We start from the raw sequence: 22,911 nt of genomic DNA, 5'->3' as shown, positions 1-22,911 counted from the left end.
CTTTGATTTCCCCTGCCACCACTTACCGGTTGATGGATGGTTGGCAGCGCATTGGCCACATCGGCATGAAGTTACCTCCGATGCCTGGACCCTGCAGCTCATTCAGTGGGGTTATTGCATGCCCATTTTAAGAAAACCTCTAGCCAGACCCCCACCACCTCCAATCCAACTGGGACAGGAGCTCCAGGAACATCTGAGAGCCCTGTTGTTAAAGGGTGCCGTGGTAGAGGTACCTCCCGAACAGAGAGGATCGGCCAGGCATTCCCAGTATTTCCTAGTGCCCAAGAAGGGAGGAGGTCTCCATCCCATTCTGGACCTCAGAGCTATGAACAAGTTCCTGAGGAAAGACAAATTCAGGATGGCAACGTTGAGAGAAATTCGCCACACTCTCGAATTTCAGGACTGACTGGTGTCCATAGATCTGCAGGACGATTATTTCCATGTGCCGATACATCAAAGCACAGGAAGTTGCTGAGGTTCTTCATAGGGGACAAGCAATATCAGTTCACAGTGCTCCCCTTTGGGTTGACCTCTGCTCCAAGGGTCTCCACTAAGCTCATGGCGGTAGTCACGGCTCACGAGATCCGGGGCCCATGTATTCTCGTACCTGGATGACTGGCTGATCCGAGGGAAGTTGGCGGGACAGGTATTGTCTCATCTGGAGCACACCTGCCTTCTACGGCACAAGCTGGGCATCTCCCTGAACTTGAAGTCCCAGGTGCGGCAGTCCAGAAGCTCCAATTCATCAAGGCGGCCTTAGACACGTGGGTAGGGAAGGCCTTACTTCCAGAGGAGTGAGTCAACAGCAAAGCGCAAATGGTGGATTTGTTCCGGAACCACGCCACCTTAGCAGCGGCTTCCTTCCTCCGCCTTTCAGGTCTCCTGTATATTTCTAGTGCCAGAGGCACGGCCACGCATGAGATCCCTTCAGTGGCTCCTGAGAAGTCAGTGGTCACAGTACCTCTGAGCCCTCACGGATTCCCTCAGGGTGTCCAGGTCAGTGGTCGACGACCTCAGTTGGTGGACCGCTGACAACAATCTCGTGGATCCCTTCTGGCCTCCTTGGCATTAGGTCAGAGTGGTCACGGTTGCGTCTCTGAAGGGTTGGGACGCTCACTGCAAAGACTTGCAGGTGAAAGGCAGTTGGTCAGTGATGGAAGCCAGGTCGCACATCAACAGGCTGCAGTTGCGAGCCATCAGATTAGCCCTGAGGAATTTCGCTCCGTTTCTCAATGGGAAGCATGCCCTGATTCTGATGGACAACACAGTGGCTATGCACTACCTGAACAAGCAGGGTGGCGTGTGCTCCATCCCCCTCTGCAGAGAGGTGGTGCAGCTGTGGTTCTGGTTACTGGAAAACCAGATCTCGGTCTTGGCAGTTCATCTGGCGCAGACAGAGAATGGCATGGCGTATGCTCTGAGCCGGCAGAGCAGGGTGGGAAGTGTGCCAGGAAGTCCTGGAAGAGGTCTTCCCTCTCTGTGGTACCTCAGCAGTGGATTTGGTTGCCATGGAGTCCAACAGGAAGTACCGACAGCTTTGCTCGAGGGAATTCCGAGCAAACGGGGCACTAGGGGATGCGTTTCTGGTGGACAGGACCTTCACTCTCCACCACGCCTTCCCTCGGATTCCTGTCACTCCATGGGTTCTCAGGAGGCCCAAGAGGTTTCAAGCAACCATGATACTGATCGTCGTGGACTGGACGAGAAGGATGTGGTACTCGGGCCTTCTAGATCTGACCATCTGCCCACCTCACTCTCTGGTTGCCTCGACGGCCAGATCTCCTAACACAGTCGGAAGGTCGGGTGCTTTACCCGAACCTGGAATCCCTCAACCAACATGTGTGGCTCTTGAGAGGATGAGATAAGACTGCAACCTCACTTTAGGTGTTGCTGGCTGCACGCAGACCATCTACAAGATCTCTGTACGCGGGTAGGTGCAGAAGGTTCGAGGTGTGGTGCAGGGAACGCAAGACTGACCCCCATCTCTTGCCCCACCACTACAGTGATGGAGTTCCTTCTGTCACTGGCCTCAGCAGGCCTTCAGGTCACCACAGTTCAAGGATATTTGGCAGCATTATCTGTGTTAAAGAGGTCCCCGGATCAAGGTTCTTTCTTTACGATCCCAGTTATGGCTCAATTCCTGAAGGGCCTTGTGAATACGTTTCCACCAACTCCCTTTGTTGTCCCAGACTGGGATTTAAATCTGGTTCTGACATTTTTGATGTCGGCTCCATTTGAGCTCATGTACTCCTGTTATCTTTGAAAACAGCCTTTTTGGTTGCAATCACATCAGCCAGGAGAGTTAGCGAGCTGCAGGCCTTGTATTGCAAGCCACCTTTCCTGCATTTTTTTCGGGAAAAGGTTTCCCTTATAGTTAGGCCTGGCTTTCTTCTGAAAGTTGTTTCTGAATTTCATCTTTGTCAGTAAATAGATTTACCAGTCTTCTACTTTCCACCACACCCTTCTAAGGAAGAGGAGCAGTTCCACTGCATGGATCCCGAGAAAGTCTTGAGCTTTTACATCGCAAGGACATCCGAGTTCCAGAAATTTGACAAGCTGTTCACGGCCTATTCTTTGTCCTGCAAGGGCCTTACTGCAACTAAGCAGACGGTCTTGTTGGATTATTCTTCGCATCGCAGAATGTAACCAGTCTGTAGGCAGGGCGCTTCCTCCCGGCACAGGGCACACTGGACGACAGGGTTCTCATTAGGGGCATCTGTCGTGCGGCCACATGGACGTCCTTGCATACGTTTACCAGCCACTATTGTCTGGATGTTGCCCGTGGGTTTGATGCACGTTCTGGTAGGACAGGTCTGCAAAATCTGCTACTGTAGCACTTGCTGCCTGCCTCTGTGGTCCTAAGTGCTTGGGAAGTCTATCAGATGAGGAATCTGCAGGGGAAAAGCAATCCATTGAAGAAGAAATGACTTACTGTAATGTTTTTTCTATGAATTCTTCTCCCGCAGATTCCTCATCGCCCCTCCCATTAATCCCCGCTCAGAAAGTTCTTATGGCTTGGTGCAGCTGTCTAAGCGAAGGGACGCCTGGTGATGGCTCTGAGGTGACCACTTTTATTTGGCTAGTTGCTTGCCTTTCAATAAATAAAGAAAAATCTCAATTTTTCTCTAATTCTTTGGGTTTTCACCCTTTTGGGATGTTTCCCATTGTCAAGTTTTTGACAGGCTGTTTACCCTTGTTCCCCATCATTTTCCTCTGCAGCGTTCAAGCATGGGAAAAAAAGGGGAACTGAGGTATGGGGCGATCGAGAACTGAGCAAGACGGATCAGCGATCGACGGCCAAGTCGAGGACCACTACGCCCAGTCTAAAAGTTTTCAAGCAGCAGGGATGAGGATATATATCAAATGAGGATTCTGCAGGAGAAGAATCCATAGAAAGAACATTACAGTAAGTCATTTCTCTCTCTCTTCAGTGTTAGAAAACAACTGAGCAAATTCTAAATGTGCATAATTGATGGTGTGATTCTAAACACAGCCTAAACACAGCTGATAGTAACATCTACTGGGGAAGAGCAGTATTGCCTCTCATTCTCATATTTTCTTTAGCATGCTAGTAATAAGGTTGGGGAAGTCAGCTTACGAAGTGCCGGCGAAAGCGATTGCTATACCACACCACTGAGAAAAGGTTAAGTATGCGTGCCATAAATATCTGCTTGGTCCTTGTTGTTAGGAGAGATTTTTAGACCTAACCTTGGGGTAAGGTTCTTAGAGGCCTCCCAAGGTAAACAGTGATAAAAACTTTAGTTGCAGAGATGTTAAGGTGAGAACATAACGCAACAAAACCCCTCAAATTCAGCAAAAGCCACCATAACGTTGTGCCCCCGTTGTGCAGCCTATGACCACAATGATGACATCTTTTTTAAAAAAAATGTTTTATTGTATATGGTTTAATCAAACCTTTACAAATTTACATTTAAATCTCACAGAGTAAAACAAAACGCACAAAAATGACATCAGAGATGGCACCACTGCTGACATCACTATTGACAGCATCTATTACATCACTGGTGACATCATTGTTTACATGGTATATGAATGCTGACAACGGATCATCATCCCATTCGATAGGGGTCCCTCACAATTTGAGGATTGCCATGGAGAAAGAGGCTGGAGTGAATGCAGATGACTGGTTTGATACAATGCTTTCATGGGCCCCATCGTGCTTATAGATGGCTGTAAGAATGCTGGTTCCCATGATAGTAATTTTGTTAGTGATTTTTTGTTCTCGTCAGATGATCCTGAGGTGCTGCATGAAGACTATGCCGACGAGCGCCATGATGATGATCTCAATAAGGGCGAGTAAAGCTCCTCCTCTCACAAAACATAAGTACACACAGACTGATACGTGGGATGAGGTTGTAAGCCCAAGAATGGTAAAATTATAGCAGTCTTTGCTGGGGATGGTGACCACACCCCCACCAGAGGGAGAGAATTATATTGAGTATTGGGTCGGATTAGCAGGAGACACCGGGTGCTGTTTTATGACTGGCATCCTGGAAGAATATGCCTGAAGGTGGGGTGTGGGGAGCAGTTTACGTCATGTGTGCAGAGCATGTGTACCCAAGGATGACGAATATAGAAGGAAAGAAGAAGGGTTAGTTAATGGAGTATTAACTAAAGGGGGGAATGTTAGGATGCAAGTACAGCATCCCACCCAGGCAAAGTGGTTCAGGTTGAGGAAAACGTATTTGAGACCAACATCGTGGAAGCACAGTGAAGGTTGTGCTGCAGACAGCACATACATTATTTTAGTTAGGTCTGAAACATATTATATAGGTACATACAGCAACACATAAAGAGCAACAAATGTATTAATGCTGTGGTTTCAGAGGTCAGAGACACGGCAGCACTATAGGCCCGGTATTTAGTTGATGTATTGTGGTAATGTAGGATAGCGTGATGTTCGAAAAGGATTGAAATAAGCAGAAGATGGAGTCAGCAAGGTAGTGTGGTAGAAGCAAGATCAGTGTATTAACTTGGCAGAAATGTCACAGTTTATGGTGTTAAGGCCTAGTGCACAATGAACAGAAGAGAACACAGGCTTTGGTGTAGAGCTGAGGCTCTGGTAGTTCAGCTCCAAAAACATATACCCTTTCCCGTTCCCATCTAGAGAAGCCGAGGCCAGCGGCACCCATGGTGCGCAGATACCCACTAATTGTATCCAGCTGCAGAGCCTGAACCTGATGGGAACAGAATGGTAAAAGAGCAGGAAGGGATGCACCCTTTGAAGGACAAATTCATGACAATAGGGCACAAGGCTCTGTGATGCCAACGAGCCAGTCAAAGATTTAGAACACTACTGTCCTCACCCTGGGGCGGATACCCCATATGAATTACACATAGACACACAATGTAAGCAAACAAATCCTTGAAATTCAGACTCAAGAGCAATGCCCTGGTTACGTCATCCCTGGGCACGTGGAGTTGGGAAGAGATAAGGGGGGAGCCATGTCTGGAACTTCTGGAGATTTCGGATAGAAGGAGTGGAGGTTATGCCAATAAATTTAGCACAAGGTTGGGGAATGCAGTTTGTGGGCGCCATGGCGTCAGGCTTAATGAGGAAGCCTATTGTCTCATCAAAAGCAGGGTTGGCCTTGAAAAGTTACTTTGATCCCGTCTGGAACAGAAGGGTGCCCATCACATGATGGTCCCAAATTTACAAACCTATTGATAAGAACCAACCATTCTTATACCTGGTTTTGGCAGTGACAATGTAAGGGACCACGTGTCTAGGGGAATGGGATTACCATAGATATGGCCAATAGGTCAAGGGACTATAGGGGAATTAGCATGTTCTATAGGTGGCAGCCAATTAGAGTGGTGGGATTATGCTGTACTCGTTACTAAGCATAGTATTGTTAATTTGTGGTTTCTCCGCTTTAAAAGATGTAACGTCTCGAGATAAGACAAACACTGTGTCAGTTTGGTTTTACGAGACCGTCCGAGACCCTTTTTGCATGTAAGTAACTTTGTTTTCCCTTGCAAAAAGGTACAGTGGTTTTGTTGTCATTTGGATTGTTTGTAATCCTCTGGTTTTTGGCTGCCACCCTTTCGATAGCTATTCCTTACAACATTTGAGGAAAGGTGGTTTACAAGACAGAGCCGGTAGCACACTTACACGCCTTGCGGACGCGTTTGTCACGAGAAAAACAGTCTTCAATGTAAGAAGTCCAATGTAGGTAGAGTGTAAAGGCTCAAAAGGACTGCCATCAGGAAAGTCAAAACCAGATTCACGTCCCAATCTGGAACAATGATGGCAGAAGGACGACATCTATTTACAAGACCCTTCCAAAATTGGGCCACTACCAGTACAGAGAAGGAGTCCTCCTACGGTGCCCTCTTTAACAAAGACAGGGCAGCCAGATACCCTTTTACTGTGCCCAACTGGAGGCCTGACTTGGCCAGAGTTAGCAGAAACTCCATCAGTGTGGAGGTCAGGTACGCCACTGGGTCGGTCCCCTTCTCTCTACACCACGCCATGAACTTCCTCCATCTGCGCACATACACCAAATCTAGTTGGTGCAGCCAGCAGCACCTCTAATACCTCCTCATTCAGGTCACAATATGTATACCTTAACATCTCAAGAGCCACGCATGTAGGTTGAGATAACATGGTTTTGGGTGCAGTACCCTGCCCTCCGACTGGGACAAGAGGTCTGGTCTCAAAGGCAGCCGGAGAGGTGAACAGATATCCAATTTCAGAAGGGCCAGGTACCACGTCCTCCTCGCCCACTCCGCAGCAATTAGGATCAGGCGGCCAGAAACCTCCTCAACTGCCTGAGAACTGTCGGGATGATAGGTATCAGCGGGAACATATACTGGAGGTTGAAGACGCACTCCATCGGAAACACATCCCCTAGTGCCCCCCTTCCGGGGGGTAGGGGGAGGAGGAAATTCCCTTGAGCAGAACCGTCTGCATTTTGAGTTATCATTCATGGCAAACATTTCCACTGCCGGGGCCCCCCACAGGTCGAAGTTTTGGAGGTCTGAACTAACCTTTGAGCAAATCTCCCAATTGTGCGAAATTGCACTCCGCCTGCTCAGAGCATCTGCCAACCTGTTCTCGACACCTATCAGATGTACTGCTGAGGCTGATATATAATTCCCCAGCAACCATATCTGCATGTCCTATCTCCATATGGGCGACGACCACATGCCTCCCTCCTTGTTCAGGTAGTGCATGGTCACTGTGTTGTCCGTTAGTACAAGGACATGTTTTCCCCGGAGAGAAGGCACGAAAGCTCCAGTCTCACCACTCTCAGCTCTAGCAGGTTGATAGGACAAAGACTCTCCTTCTGAGACCAATGGCTGTTGTGAGAAACCCAAAGGTATTCTGACAGATAGACCAGAGGATCTTTTGTTGAGGTGGCCAGGGCACAGCCATCGCCTTTTGAACCAGACCCTGGGAGTGGACCAGTGCAGGAAGATCACCTGCACATGGGTTCCTTGGGGACTGTGAGAGGAATGCCCTTGTAAGAGATGCAGTATTCCCCCCTACCAGACACCCCCTCGGTCTCCATAGGTTATGTTAAACCCAATTTTCCCTTAATTACCAGAAAACCCTATGACTTCCCACCGCCGCCCCCTTTTCTATACAAACACTGAGACGAAGAAGGGAGGGATTGAGAGAATGAATATTACTGAGAAGAAACACACTCAGACACAGAAGACAGACTCTTTCCTTTTAACAAACTGTACCTTAACAAGGACAGGCAAAGTCAGACCTCCATTGACAATCAGTCTCACCTGAGACCTATTAAGCCTCCCCTTACTATAAAAAGCAGAGCACAAAGGCACACTCTAAGCAAGCTGGGGATGCTGGATGGTGCATGGAAGCCAGAGGGAGAAAACTTGAGCTGGAGAGACCCTGGAAGGCCTGGAGGAAGAAAGACTGCCTTATTGCTGTCCAAAGACATTTATTTTTTAAAATTTGAGAGGGGTCCAAGCACGACTGAGGGAGACCCACCTTTGGAGGGAGTCCGACTGAGGGAGACCCCTGTAGGAAACCAAGAAAGAAACGCACACAGCCGGTGAGTTGGCAAGCGACCTGAAAGACTGGTGCGTGTTAAAGATTGAAGTAGCAGACCTGTGAATGAACTTCGAAGTAAAAACATAGCTGTGAAATCAGCGGTACTGAGTAGTGGAGTGGTCTGGTGAAAAGAAGTAGTCCACTCGAAAGTCTCCTGAAAGGTTCATAGCTTGTAACGAGAAAATGAATTAACTGTTAGTCGAAGTGGTCCAGCTGAGGCCTGTAAAGTAAGCCACGCACATTCAAAAGTCTTCGACATTCGAAAGTGGTCCGAGCCCGACTGAAGGAGACCCAAAGTGTAATAAGCTTGGGGAAGGGAGCCCACTTTCAAGTCTTGTTGAACATTGTTTGAAGAGGTCTGAACCAGACAGAGGGGGACCAATGTGAACTTTTGTGCTTTAAAAGGTCTGAGACAGACCTGAGGGAGATCCCAGTGACCCATTTTGTTGAACTATATATTTGAAAGTGGAAGGAGAGACTTTAGCGTAAAAGGCCAGGCGGTGTAACGCTCACCTGGTATCCACGGGGACGTCACTCAGCCTGTTCTGACCTCTTATGACCTTGAACCCTTCCCTGGAGTCTACATGACTGGAGACTGGGCCTGAAACACAGGATTGGTATAGTTTAACTCCCTATTGTCTCTGTGTGCTTGAACCCCTTCTTCCCCGGGGTCCAACCCTTCCCTTTGATCCACAGCTCACCTTGTTTTCTTGGAAAGCGTGCTCTCCGTCCTGCTTTCAGCGCAGGGGCGCGTTGATTGATGCGGGCTCGTTGCTGCCTAGTTACTTCACTGGCAAGAGTCCGACAGGTAAGTATAATGAGTCTTTTAAACAGTTCACTAACTTCGTTCCTTTCCTTCCTTAGATGATGGCAGGCGTCCATGGATGGCGACGTGCTGCTGAGATGAGTAGCACTGAAGGGGAGTGAGAGCGCGATGCAACCCTTTCGTATTTGTATTGAACTGAGTTCTTTTTCTGTGTCTTTTAGGTGCCGCAACGTTTTCAGCGTGGATGTCGGTTATGAAGAAGAAATGCAGTGAGTAAGCGCGGTATGCAGCGCCTCTAGATGTTTCCACGCTAACCTGGAGTGTCTTTTCCCTCTTGCAGATGGATGAGAAGTTCGGGAGACAGAGTTCCCCCAGAGCGGCTGGGATTCAGGTAAGCGTTTGAAGCTCGTACAGTCTTTAAAAATAAGCGAAGATTTGCTGAATGCTTACCAATGCCTTTTTTCTGGTCTTTTCCCTTTTCCTTAGGAAGCGGCATGCCGGGATTGGAATGACACAGCCGAAAATGCCTGCAGAACAGAAGGAGCGATGAATGATGGGCAGAAGCGCCGCAAGGTAAGGCTGTTCCTAACGGTGTTCTTGTTCTTGCAGGAACTGAGCGCAGAAGAAAGGTGCAGACTGGAGACCGATCCGAACATAGTGAGTGTCACGCTGCAGGTGCAGAAAACACAAAGCATGTTTCTCAGCCTTGGCGTGGCGTAAATAGTCTCTGGGTATCCCAGGTGTCTCTGGGCTGAACCACACCCAAAAGACTAGACTGCACATGCAGTTCTGGGAACCGAAATCTGTGGGGGCATCCATCTTGTCCCCATCAATGCACTACAAGTACAATTCCCAATGTTATCCTATGGGAGTGAGTGAGTCTGGTGCCACAAGCGCCACGTCTGACTCCAAGTGGGTCTTTGGAGGGATGGAGAGGCCCTAGAAGGCCATGTAGGTGATCGTGGCCTGGCTCCAGCCTGACATCTTGGAGGGCTGGGGACATGAAGGGCAGGAATCATGACAGGCGGCCTCAATCCGCGTTTTTAACTGCCTTTAATTTTTAAGAACCTGAGCCAGAAAGTGTCATCCTGTCTACGGGGCTGCCTGTTCCTGTGCTGTTCAACGTGGGGAGGAGAGCTGACTGAGCCACATTTATTCTTTATAGTTTTACACATTATTCCTTTTGCATACACATTTTTCCCACACACATTTTGTTACATTTGAGTAAGGGCTGGCATTAGGCTGTGTTTGTATAGGCCATCTTGTTTTGACAAACTCCAATAGCAGTTTTATTTATTATTTAGATTGTCGAGCATGCTCCCATCCTAGAAATGGGCAAGTTAGGCATTTTTCCAACCCCTTTTTCGAGAACAATGAAGGTTTTCCAAATGTATCTTTTGTGTCTGTCTTGCTTTTGATACCATGCTTCCCTTACACTGTTCACCTGAAGGTCCCTGTCTGGCCATGGTGCCTAAAAGAGCTGCTCTGCCAACATGTGGCCCTGTTGCTCCACTGGGCCAGGCAGTCAGTGACTGACTCAGACACCTGGAGGGTGTCCGACATCTTGCATGAATACTGTGACCATGTGATCCTGAGAAGCCACTGCAGTGACCTCAGACCCTGGCCACTGGCACCAGAAAAAATGGAGGGGGTCAGGAAGCCTAATAGGCCGAAAAGGCGGATGCCGGGAGACTGCTGGAAGTTCTGAAAATATTGAACATCTGTGTGATGCTGGTGACTCTTTCTTTGAGAAGAAAAGGCTTCCACTTCCGAATGTCAAGGACTGCCCTGATTAATTGGAGTCTATGCGCTGGTGTAACCTGTGACTTCCTGAAATTCAGGGAGAAGCCCAGGCCATGCAGCAGCTCACAAGTGTCCTAAAAGATGTCTCAAAACTTGCTCTGGGGACTGATTCCCGGATCAGCTAGTCGTCGAAGTAGGGGAATACAAGGACTTCGAATTGCCTGAGGTGGGCCTCCACCACTGACATCAACTTGGTGAATACCCTTCATGCAGAGATCAGGCCAAAGGGGACCTATAACTCATAATGGATGTCCGCTTAGACGAACTTCAGGAACCTCTTGTGCTTGGAGTGGATTGGCACGTGGAAGTAAGCGTCCTCAAGGTCCAGCGACACCAGCCAGTCCTGAGACTGAACAGTCTGGAGGATTTCCCTCAACGTCCCCATCCTGAACTTGTCCCACCTGGGAACTTGTTCAAGGCTGTGAGGTCCGAATGGGACAAAGTTATCCCCCTTTCTTGGGTTCCAGGAAGTAGCAGGAGTACCGGCCCAAGAATCTCTCCCAGGCTGGGACTTCCTCCACTCCACCCCTCAGTAGGAGGGCTTGCAGCTCCTCCTAGAGCTAAGAAACCGGTTAAAAAGGGGATGGTGGTCTGCCCAGGGAATGTTTGAGAAAGGGTAAGCAGCACACTTGTTCCAGTAACTGGAGGAACAGGCGTCGGAGGTGATCTCCTTCCACTTCTGAAAACCCGGCTACTCTTCCTCCAACCAGAGTAACATGGGAGGAGAACTCAAAGAGACTTTTGGGTTTTGGGTGCTGCAGATGTCGAAGTTGTGACCGAATGGCTCTTCAATGCATTCCTGCCTCTACCGAGACGTGCAAATCTCCGTTGCACCTATTTGGCCTGAGGTATCTGTGCCTTCATTAAGAAGGGGTTCTACCGCCTACACCCTCTACTCTGGAGCTAAACGAGAAGCCCTGTTTAGTAAGTTGCTGCGCTGTCATTCCTAGAGACGTAGCTACCAGCTTTGAATTCTTGAATTTCTCTAGGGATTCATTAGCTTTCATGCCAAGCAGGTATTCCCTATTGATCACCAGGTCAAGGAGTTTCGGCTTGACAATCAGCAAGAAACATGATGTTACTATATCCAGGAAACTGTCCCTGACCTCACATTCCGGGAAAGTGGTTGGCGGCTTCTGGGAAACTCTTCCACAGAATGTGTTAATATTTGGAAAACTTGCACACTACATTTAATGCCTTCAAAGCCATGCTCCCCGAGGGAAACAACTTATTTGCTAAAGCATTGAGCTTCTTCGACACTCAGTTGGTTGGGAAGTTGGACGTTGAGGTCAAGGGTCTCAAGCTCACTTCGGCGGCCTATACTGCCACCCCACCCCAGGCTAGGATGAGCTGACAAAAAGGGGAGGTCAGCCCTTGCTGGTTTATACTTCTTGGTGAGTTTGGTGTCAAGCACAAACAATTACATATGTTCATGATTGGATCTGCAGTGGCAGCATTAAATGGCAGAGCCCTGTCTGTCTGCGGTCCTTTGTCAAGAATGTCCATCAACTCGTAATGTAACAGTGGCTTGGAAGGAGCACTGAGAGCAGTAATAACACTCTCAACCACCTGGCAGTACGGTGCGTTCGGGTGCATCTATGGACACGCCTGCTGAAACTCGATACTGGGGGACATATCTAGTCCGCTTAGGTAATGTAGACCCTCCGCCTATTAAACTAAACCTGCATGGTCCGCCATGAAATTGGGCACTGATTCTGTATCAGCCCCGATCATGGCCCCCGTCCCGAAGGGTATTGGGTCACCTTCTTCGTTGAAGATTGAAGGCATGGAGTCAAATAAATATGCCTTCGACTCTTGTGCTTAGCCCCAATCCCTTGGCCGCAATCAGAATCTTCAAGCAGTTTGTCAACAACGCAATGGTGGACCTCCGTTGGCCACCTTCTTGAAGAATGAACCGGGAGCGGTTGGTGCGGAAATCGCTGTCAGCATCGTGGCATAATTTGTTTCTTGAATCCATTGACATTCTTTTACTATAGCCACCCGTAGCCCTTGTCAGCAAAGATGGATTTTTTTTTAAAACTTTATTTTTGGATTTTACATGTACAAACAAACACATTTGCACCAACCGGATGCAGTCAAAACAGTTCCAACTTGCCATCTCCATTGCTCATGACCCTCCCCTCCCCGAAACATATCTCAAACATTGCTTGTTATTTGCTCGTACCCATTAACTTAGTCTGTTACGAGCGGCACTCCTTGTGGGTACCCGACTTCTCACATTGTTTATGTAGCTTGAGTTTGTGAATCTGAGATCTCGGTACTATTTAGCAGGTAAACTATGTATGGACCCCAGATGGGGGGACGTGTATGCAGTGGTAGTGTCCGTATAAATTCCATTCATATTTTTCCATGCTGCGAGAGTAGGAGTCGGGCCTCGGCCCCATGTCCCTTGGCCCCATTTCATAGCGACTCTCCTGCGTGCCAACACCAATAGCAGAGCTGCTAGTTTCCTTGCCGTGGGCTGTAGGTATCTGGTGAAGCCCAAAAAGGCCACCAGTGGAGTAGGGGGCAATTCTTCACCCAATATGTCAGCCATGGTTTGTAGGACAGAGGTCCAGAATTGATATATCCCAGGGAAGTCCCACGCGAGGTGCAAGAAATCAGCGAAGGCGGCGCTGCACCTTACACATTGTGTTGACAGTTCTGGGTGGAGTCTGTGACCCTTCGCCCGGGTATAGTAGGTTTGGTGCACGAAATTAAAGTGAAACTGTTTGAGCGTGTGTTTATAGCGACTTTCTGGGTTTGTCGAAGAATCTAAATCCAATCTTCGTCAGGTATTGTCGCTCGGATGGCTGCTTCCCACCTTAACTTCATTCGGGGATCAGTAGTTGTTGGGGAGAATTCTCTCTTTAGGCTGAATTTCCTAACCTAGTGAGTCTCCCAGCAGCTTTGCTGGATTTCTGGAGTTTGTTTTTTCCTCCTGCCAAGAGTGAGACTCTTTTTCTCCCACTCTTGGACATGATTTATGGTGTTCCTTTGACTGTTTATGTGTTTTATGGGCTATGGGGTCCTTTACTCCATAGGGCCTCATGTGTTTTTACTATGTATGTTACACAGCACCCTCCATGCAGTGACACTGGGGTGTCCTAGTGACACCCCACCATAGACTCCATACCCTGGGACTGACTACTGTCTCCCAGGGCATGTAAAGTCACCATTAGCTTTACTAGTCCCAAATTATTAACAGAAACCGGTACAAACCATCATATTGTAGACGTACCGGTCGGGGCAATTCGATTGCCCCGGGGTCTGTTAGTCGAGGGGGCACGTCTCCGTCCCCCCTGATCGAGTTTTGGCTGGTGGCAGTGGATACTACTTTTTATATTCAACCGCGAATATATCCCTATGGGATTTTCCCATTGTTCGAGGCTACCAACTTTCATTTTTTAATTCTCATAGCCTCGAACATATCGCCGGTTTATTTAATATTAATTCGCCGGTTGGTATTTTTTGCCAGTACTCTATTCTAAAATGGCGTTTGTGTTCTCTTCTGTGACTCCAACCCAAGTCGAGCCCTTTGTTCCACTTTTTGGCGGGCTTCTCCAAAAGTGGTGCCACTCTGTCTGGGTACCACAGGGGGTGTGGGAGGGGGTTTAGGCACCCTGGACTGAGTTACCTTGGTAACTCAAGTCGCACTCTTGTGTGATTGGCCCAAGTGGTGAGCCGGCTGGCTCACCACTTAGCATGTTTGATTGACAGCTAGGCTGAGTGAATGGGGGTGTGCTGCATAAAAGCAGGGCTTTGGGGACTGGAACTTCAGAAGTCCGACGAGGGAGAAGCTGAGCCTACCTACCACGACGACACCACCAGTGGAGCCTTGCGGAACCGACCCACAACTTCCCGACGACAGAGAAGATCTCCCGGCTGGAGAGGCTTCTTCCCCTGACTGGTGGGCACAACCAGTTTACCTTCTTTTCCTCGCATCCCAGGACGTCTTGTGGTCGAATTGCCTGTGCCAAGCACCCTGGCAACCAGATAGCCACTTACTACTGGACCGTGAATAAAAGGACCGCTCCTTTTACCTGAGAACTCTGCGACTGGTTTCTTCCCTGGCAGTGCAACGGACTCCTGTCTTCCTACCCGACGAGATCCTCTCTTCCCCCGGACGAAGCACCGAGTTCCATCCGCTGCCAGGAACAACTGCCCCCGCTGGAGTATTCTCACCACTTTAAGGTACCGTGTCCGCCAGGCCTCCCTTTCTAAAGATTGCTACAAGGTAATAATAATCCCTTAACCTTCTGGACTGGGCTGGCCGCCTTGACCATCTAACTGGTCCCTTTCTATGGTCCAACTCTTTCTGAACCTTTTCAAGACTTTTGTGCACTTTAACCGTGTGACCTTGGACACATTTCGTTCTGATCCTCTTAAAGTGGATCCGGCCTTCTGAACTCTAACTTCACGGTTTTACTTTGCCTTCCTCTCTTGTTGTGTTCTTGTGAAAGTGTTGGGATCTTTTTCAAATTATACTCTGCTTTTCTCTCCCTTTTAAAACGAATTATTAGAGTGCCATCTGCGTTAAGCGCTCACCACTGTCTGAAAATAAGTGGGGCTTTTTCTTTAGACTTGTCTAATATTCTTTTAAGGGAGTGTATATCTTTTAGTGACAGTGTTTTTGAACTGCTTAATATTAGTGCCTGTGTGTTTTACTAGATGTGGTTTTAAATAAACAATTATATCTCTTTTACACCAAGCTCTGGTCAGTGTTTACTTGTTCTACTGTGTTCTTTTGACCTATTGTAAATACTCTGTATACTGCCTAACTCTTCTTGAGGGAGGTCTGACTGCTCAGCCACAGCTACCAAGTGAATCTGTGTGGTACAGACTGCTACCAAGTGGGTTTACTGCCAAACGCCTGTAGTCTTAAATCTTTTGCAGTGGTCCCAGAGGGAACTGCACAGGTTTCTGCCTAACAGTAGTTACCGTCTCTGTTAGTAGGGTTTTATATACCAGTGACACTAGTCTCCCTTCGCCTTTCACCTGGATTACATTATGTAATAGGTTCCATGTCTCAGGTTGCTTGGGGAACGATGGGAACATGCCTTGTATCGTATAGCGTAGTCTGAAATATAGGAATGTGTCGAGTCAAGTGGTACCTCCTCTTTCTTTAGCCATCTGTGGGGTTAAGAACGTGCCCCCGGGGAAGAGGTCACCAAGGGATTGGATGTTGACCATGTCCAGCCATATAATAAATACTTTTTCGGCCGACAGGGGGATCCCTGGGATGAATTTGATTGGCAATAGGGGGGAGAACCTTATGCTCACTTCGTATTTCTGTGCAATCTTCTTCCAGATTGCATTGGTGGATAGGACAGCGTTCAACGTGTTATGTGGTACTGGGATGTGACTGATAATGACGGCTCTCAGCAAGTTGGGAGATGTGAGGGCTTGTTCCACCTGAACATGCGGACGGATGAAGTTATTGTATACCAGTGACTTAGAAATTGTGCCTGGGCTGCCCAGTAGTATTTCTCCATGTCTGGGAGTGCGATGCTGCCGCTTGATGTAGGTAGTCTTAGTGTTGCATGGGCGACTCGTGCTGGTTTCCCCGCCCATAGTAGTTCCAGAATGAGGCTTTTGATTTTTTGGAAAAAGGGTCTTGGGAGGAGTATTGGTATATTTGTAAATAAACCATTTTGGTCAGTGAGCCCCTACCCCAGAGTGTTAGTGGGAGTGACTTCCATCTATGGACCCGTTCTTGCAGGGAGCTGAGCGTTGCCTCATAATTATCTTTGAATATGTTGTTATAGCCGAGGGACATGTAAATACCAAGGTACGGGACCCGTGAGCTTTCCCACTTGAAACCATGATCGTCTATGAACTTAGTCGTGCTCGGAGTCAATGGGAATACCACCGATTTGGAGTAATTGGTTTTGAGACCCGAAACGTGGCTAAATTTGATCACTTCCCGCATTATTGGGTTAAGTTTAGTTTGGGGGTCGTTAACAAATAACATGACATCATCGGCGTATAGGGAGACCACTAGTTTGTGGGGACCTAGCGTGAAGCCTCTGTGTAGGTGGTATTCCCTCAGTCTGGAGGCTAGGGGTTCCATCACCAAGGCAAAGATGAGGGCTGATAGGGGGCAACCCTGTCTGGTCCCACGTTCTAACTTGATGCTAGGAGATCTTGAGTTACCTAGAGTGATATAGGATGTTGGGTTATTGTAAAGCAGCGAAAGCAGCTTAAGAAAGAAATTCCCCAGTCCCATTTGTTTGAGCATTGCGAAGAGGAAGGGCCATTCGACTGAGTCGAAGGCCTTCTCGGTGTCGACTAAAACAGCTATTGCTTGTTGTGTTGGTTCAAGTGCCTCTATGACACCGAAGAGCCTTCTGATACCATATGTTGTGTTGCGCCCTGGGATAAAACCGGCTTGGTCACCCAGCACCAGTGCCGGTATTAGGGGAAGCAGACGTGCCGCTAGGATTTTGGCTAGAATCTTGTTGTCCAGGTTAATCAGGGAAATCGGTCTGTAGGATGCGCAGTCCTCCGGGGATTTACCCTCTTTGTGTAGTAATATCACATTGGCTTTGCGTAAAGTTGGTGGGAGAAGCCCACGGTCTATAGATTCTTCATAGACTTGAAGTAGTAGAGGGGCTATAGTGGTTGTATGTGCCTTATAGAATTCTCCTGTGAGCCCGTCGGGGCCAGGTGCCTTGGTGTTCGGAAGATGTTTGATTGCTTCTAGGATTTCTTCCAGTGTTATCGGAGCGTTTAGGGGTTCCCGTAGGTCATTGGTCACCCAATACAGTTCGGTGTCGTTGAGAAAGTTTTGCAGTGTATCGGGATCTATGCTGCCCTTGGAGCTGTATAGGTCTTGATAGAAGTTACGGAATGCCTCGACCATGCCTTCTTCTGTGTAGGCTAGGGTTCCTTTAGCGTCTTTGATGTGTTCCACACGGGTGGGTTTTTTGTCGATTGTTAGAAGCTGGACCAGTAGCGCTCCTGGTTTCTGGCCCCTAGGAACTTCAACTCATGCTCAGCTTTTTCTTTGAATTTTGGTAGTTCTTCCTTTAGATCAGCTTGAGTCTGCGGTTCACTCGAGGAGGTGTATTTAAGTTCAAGCTCTTTTAGACGTTTTTCGCTCTCGGCCAGTTCCCGGCATATTAGTTTTAGGATCCCGTTCTCCTTTGCCATGCATACTCCTTGAACAAAACATTTTAGTGTTTCCCATGTGGTGCCAGCAGAGTCTACAGAGTTTTGATTAACCTCTAAAAAAGTTGCAATTTCTTGCTGTAGTTCAGCTGCGAACATGGAGTCAGACAGTGAACCTGGCTTAAATCTCCAGTTGGACCCTGGTGCTGTAGCTCACGGTAGCGTGAGCTCTAGTGTTACCATCGAGTGATCTGAGAAGCAACGCGGGTGGATTTGACCAGGTCCCCAACTGAACGGGTTTATGAGCTGATGCCAGAATATAGTCTATGCGAGAGCTGGTGTTGTGGACGGCTGAGTGGAATGTATATTCTCTTGCATCTTAGTTAGAATGTGGGGAAGGGATGTAGTCACCCCCTGCACAGGGTATCCTAGGAAACCCAAGTCGCACTTTGCCATGATTGGCTGAGGTGGTTGTCCCGGCTGGACAACCCCCCTGCTGCGTGATTGACAGCCAGGGTGTGTGAATGGGGGTTTTGCGCATAAAAGGCAGGTCTCTTGGGCTAGAAGTCAGAGTCGCCTCTGGAACTGCAAGGAACTGAAGAGAAGCGGAGAGAAGGACAGCTGCTGCAACTACCCCGTCCTGGTGAAGCCCTGCTGCAGTCCTGAGCTATCTACCCTTCGACGACTAAGAGGAGATCCAGTCCGAAGTCTTCTTCCCCTGAGCCTGGTGGGGATAACCAGCTCATCTTCTTCAGCCAGAGATCTCCGCCGTGGTCGAAATCGCTGCACACTGCTGTAGTGGTCCTGATAGCCACCTGCTGAGCCTCTCCTGTTTTTAAGGAGCGCAACTTTTATTCGTGTCGCTGCTGCCGCTTCATCCCTTTGTGGTGGAGGCCCCCTTCAGACGTCGTCCTACACAACGAAGCTCCAGGACAGGAATCGTGGGTCTGCGGGAAACCAACAGGAACAACTTCCAGGGCACCAGCTGCCTCGTTGGAATAAGGTACTGTGCTCTACTCGAGGAAACTGAGTGAATCCCTTTTCTTCATCCTCAAGGCTCGCCCTTGTCTTCCCTCCTTCTTATAATTTTTGCTTCCGAACATTGACAATATCAAAGTACTCTTGGCTCCACTGAATCGTGAACTGTCTAACGGTGTGATCTTCTGCAACAGGTCTCTGGTGTCACTTAACCCTGGCTCCGACCCTTTGACTTTTGAATTCCTGTTTCTGAGTGTTTCTCGATACTGTCTGCCTAACCTAAATATTGCCTGTGATTTTTGCCTCCAACTCCCTCTAGGTATCTGAGGTGCTAAGTGTGTTTTTGCCCCGGTAGCATTTCATGTCACGGATACACGTTTATTTAGTAGACCGAACTGTCAAAAAGTGATTGCAACCGTATCCGCGGTATCGTGTTTTGTTCATAACAACGGTTCATTCAAACACAGGGTGCTTACCTTGAGACATACTGTACAAAGTGAATTGGTTAGTTGTAGTGTATTTAACGTGTGGTTTTATTTAAAGTTTAATAGAAGTGTTGTGTTTATAACTGATGGTTTAAAAATAAATGTACTTATATTTTTTACCTGAAAACTTGAGCCAGTGTTTGATTGAGTCACAGTAATTGAGGTCCCTTTGTGTAATCTCTGCTACTGCTCATATACTCTTGAGATAAGCCTGTCTGCTCTGCTACTGCTACCACTATAACCTAGTAGTACAGGCTTGTACCAAAGGTAAAACTTGTATTGTCACCTGTGGTCTTAATTGTGTGTAGTGGTCCCTAACGGCACTGCACAGGATTCTGCCTAACAATCCATCATCGGCTTCCCATAGTCCTTGCACAACTTGAAGCCCAAGGTCTTAGGGAGAAGATATGGCACAGCAAATACTACTATGTGGTGGTCAGAGTGCAGTAGTGGAGCGTGTGCAAAAAAAAGCACTGAGGTCACTGGGCACCGATAACTATCTAAACTACCCATATCATCACATTTGGAGTCATAGGAGCAAACAACACTGAGCAGAGCTAACACGGGATCTCAGTGACCCCCCTGGTGGCTGTGAAAAGGTTTGATATTAATATGTGCCTTTAAAGATATTACTATGATGAGGAACCTGTGGCAAAAAGGTATTCATTTGGAGTGTACAGATTTTTTTTGGGACCTTGTGAGAAGAACAAGTAAGTTACTTACTTACTGGTAACATTCTTTCAACTGGATGTTCCCCCAACTTATTCCACATCTTTGATATGTAATGTCCACAGCTGTGCACTTTGGAACATTTTTCGGCAGAGGGCGACCTGTGTCAATTGCATCGGGTTGACGTCCCTCGAAGGAATCCGTCGAGGGTGATGTCACTGGATTTTATAAATAGAACACACGGCGCCCGTAGCCTCAGGTTATTTTTTTTCCCCCATAACTTGTGACATGCACATATCCAATGCCTGCTTGACTGCACATAGCCTTGCGGAAACGTTAGCTGCAATCGCATAGGAAGTTCGCCAGAGGGGCAGGCTGGGAGGGCGATGTGGAATACGTTGGAGGAACATCCAGTCGAAAGAACGTTACCAGTTGGTAAGTAACTTGTTCTCTGAATGGATTGTGTCCTCCAACGTATTCCACTCCTTTGACAGACTCCCAAAGCAGTACCAGAAAATGGAGGGAAAAGAATTGAGTATCCAATCAGCTGGCAGAATAAAGAACCGCCTTACTAAAGGCCATATCTTAAGCATGAAGTGTATCAAGGGAGTAATGTTTAACAAAGGTGTGGATAGAAGCCCATGTGGCTGCATCACAGATGTTCCGAATAGGAACTCCCCTCTGCAGGGCTGTGGAAGTAGCCACGCCGCTAGTGGAATGTGCTCGCAACCCATCAAGAGGGTCCTTACCCGCCAAACGGTAACATTCAGTAATGGTGAGGATAATCCAACTGGACAAGGTCTGTTTTGTAACAGCCTGGCCCAATCGGTGACCAGCATACCCCACAAAGAGTTGATTGTCCACTCTGACTCTAGACATCCTGGAAATATAAAAGCTGAGAGCTCTCCTAGGAGATGAGGAGGATAGAAAGAAGGAAGAACCACTTTCTGGTTCAATTGAAATTCAGACACTACCTTAGGTATAAAGGATGGACGTACCCTCACAGTACAACCCTGTCCTTGTGGAACACAGTAAAGGGCGGCTGTTAGGCAGAATTATATGCAGTACCCTTTGGGAACACCACACACAATTAAGACTACAAGTGACAGTACAAATTCACCTTTGGTACAAGCCTGTACTACACTGTTAAATTGGTAGCAGTAGCGGAGCAGCCCGATTTATCTCAAGAGTAAGTGAGTAGTACAACATAGTTATACAAAGGATAGCAATTACTATGATTCATGCAAACACTGACTCAATGTTTTCAAGTAAAAACATATACATTTATTTCACTCTTCAGTTGTATAACATTACACTATTATAAGCAAGTCAAAAATCACAATCTTAATACACCACGCCACTTCCCTTAAATTCCAGACAAGCTAAGCTCACAAAATGAAGTGGGAGCAAAATGGCACTCCAGCAATTTAAAAGGGAGGGAAAGACAAAAGTTATTAGAAATTAGATCAAAACAACAGGCAAGTACTCAGGGCAGTTGAACAAGAGGAACTTCAGTGAGGAGATCAGATAGAAAAGGTGTGGGCCAACGTCAATGGGTCAAAAGTCTTTTGCTCAAGATCACACAGTTCAGGGTAGTTTGCGGTTAAGTTCGTGGCACGGTTTCTGGATGAGGTTGGTTGATACAAAAGTTAGATCAAAGAGATGAGAAGGACAAGCCCTCGGATTGGAGAAAGATTTCAAACACTTTCACCGCGGTTGAACGAAACGGACAACCGGATTTGCACAGTACCTTAAAACGGAGAGAGAGCTGTAGCTAAGGCGGACGTTCCTGGTAGTTCCTGCAGGCTCATGGTTCCTGAAGCGACTGTCGGACTGACACAAAGTAGGAAGACTGGAGGGTCTTGCACTACACAGGAAAGAAACCAGCAGCAGAGCAAAGCAATGAATAAAAGGTGCGCTCCTTAAAACCCAAGCAGGGTCCGACCTTCCTGGCTATCCGGCCCACTGTAGCTCTGTACAGCGAATTCGACCAGAGGAGGGGTCCTGTCTTGCAGTTTGGGCGAACTGGTTGGTCGCACCAGCCCAAGGGAAGAATTTTCCTGGAGGATCTTCTCTGTCGGCGGATTCTGGAGATTCGGACCTGCAGCAGGGCTTCACCGTGCGGTTCAGTCGTTGTAGGGGGTCCTCTTCTGCCAGTTCCTCGTTTTTTTCATTCCAGTGGCGACTCTGCCTTTCCAGTCCCAAAGACCTGCTTTTTATGCAGTTTTCCCCCATTCATACAACCTGGCTGTCAATCACACAGCAGGGTGGCTGTCCTGTCAAGGACAGTCCCCTTAGCCAATCAAGCAGGAGTGCGACTTGGGTTACCAAGGGAACCCATGGCAGGGGTCCGAAGACCCCTCCCTCACATCCTGCCTACCTAGACTTTCAGGCGCCTTAAGGAGGGATTCTGTGCAGAAGCCTGCGAAAAGACCACGAACAAAGGAATCATCCCCGATATGGCGCGCAGAGAAAAACACGAGAAAGACTTTAACAAAATGAAATGGTGAATAAACCCAGCCAGAGCCAAAATAAAATGTATTTGGTCAAGCGGGTTTATGTTCGAGGCTAATATAATAGCCTAAATCAACACCACGTTTATATAAGATAATCACGGTAGAAAATTAGGTTAGTTACCACTGCCACCAGCCAAGTTTTAATGTAAAGGGAGCGAAACAATGCTCCAAGAGGCACAGACAAAAAGGGATAAGAGTTAACCCTTTCCAATACTCCATGTAAGATGGGGTGTACTGGGTCTGTGGTTTAAAGTGACTAAAGTAAAGTTAATGGCAACTTTACCCTTTTCTGGGGGACAGTAGTCAGCCCCAAAAAACGGAGTCGGTGGGAAGTCTCAAAGACAACCCTGTGCCACTGCACTGAAGGTGCTGTGTAACACACATGAAAATATGAGGCCATGGAGAGGTGAGGCTCCAGTGCTCAAGATCACACAAAAAGTGAAAAACACACAGCAAAACACATGTAAGAGTGGGAAAAAAGGCTCAACTCTTACCAGGTGGAAAAAATAAATCCTAAAAATTCAGCAAAGCTGC

At 47.8% G+C, this 22,911-nt stretch overlaps 1 protein-coding gene across 5 annotated transcripts in view; it reads right to left on the bottom strand.

Moving 5' to 3' along the window:
* FANCD2 (FA complementation group D2) overlaps window positions 1–22,911 on the bottom strand; it is a 2,923,540-nt gene that overhangs the window by 307,904 nt on the left and 2,592,725 nt on the right. The gene's annotated exons all lie outside the window — the stretch shown is intronic.

Source organism: Ambystoma mexicanum, chromosome 2p (genome assembly GCF_040938575.1).
Source record: "Ambystoma mexicanum isolate Mex_15411 chromosome 2p, UKY_AmexF1_1, whole genome shotgun sequence".
In the NCBI taxonomy this organism is placed as follows: domain Eukaryota; kingdom Metazoa; phylum Chordata; class Amphibia; order Caudata; family Ambystomatidae; genus Ambystoma; species Ambystoma mexicanum.
The sequence above is the reverse complement of the archived record's forward strand: the minus strand, read 5'-3'. Positions and strand labels throughout refer to the sequence as shown.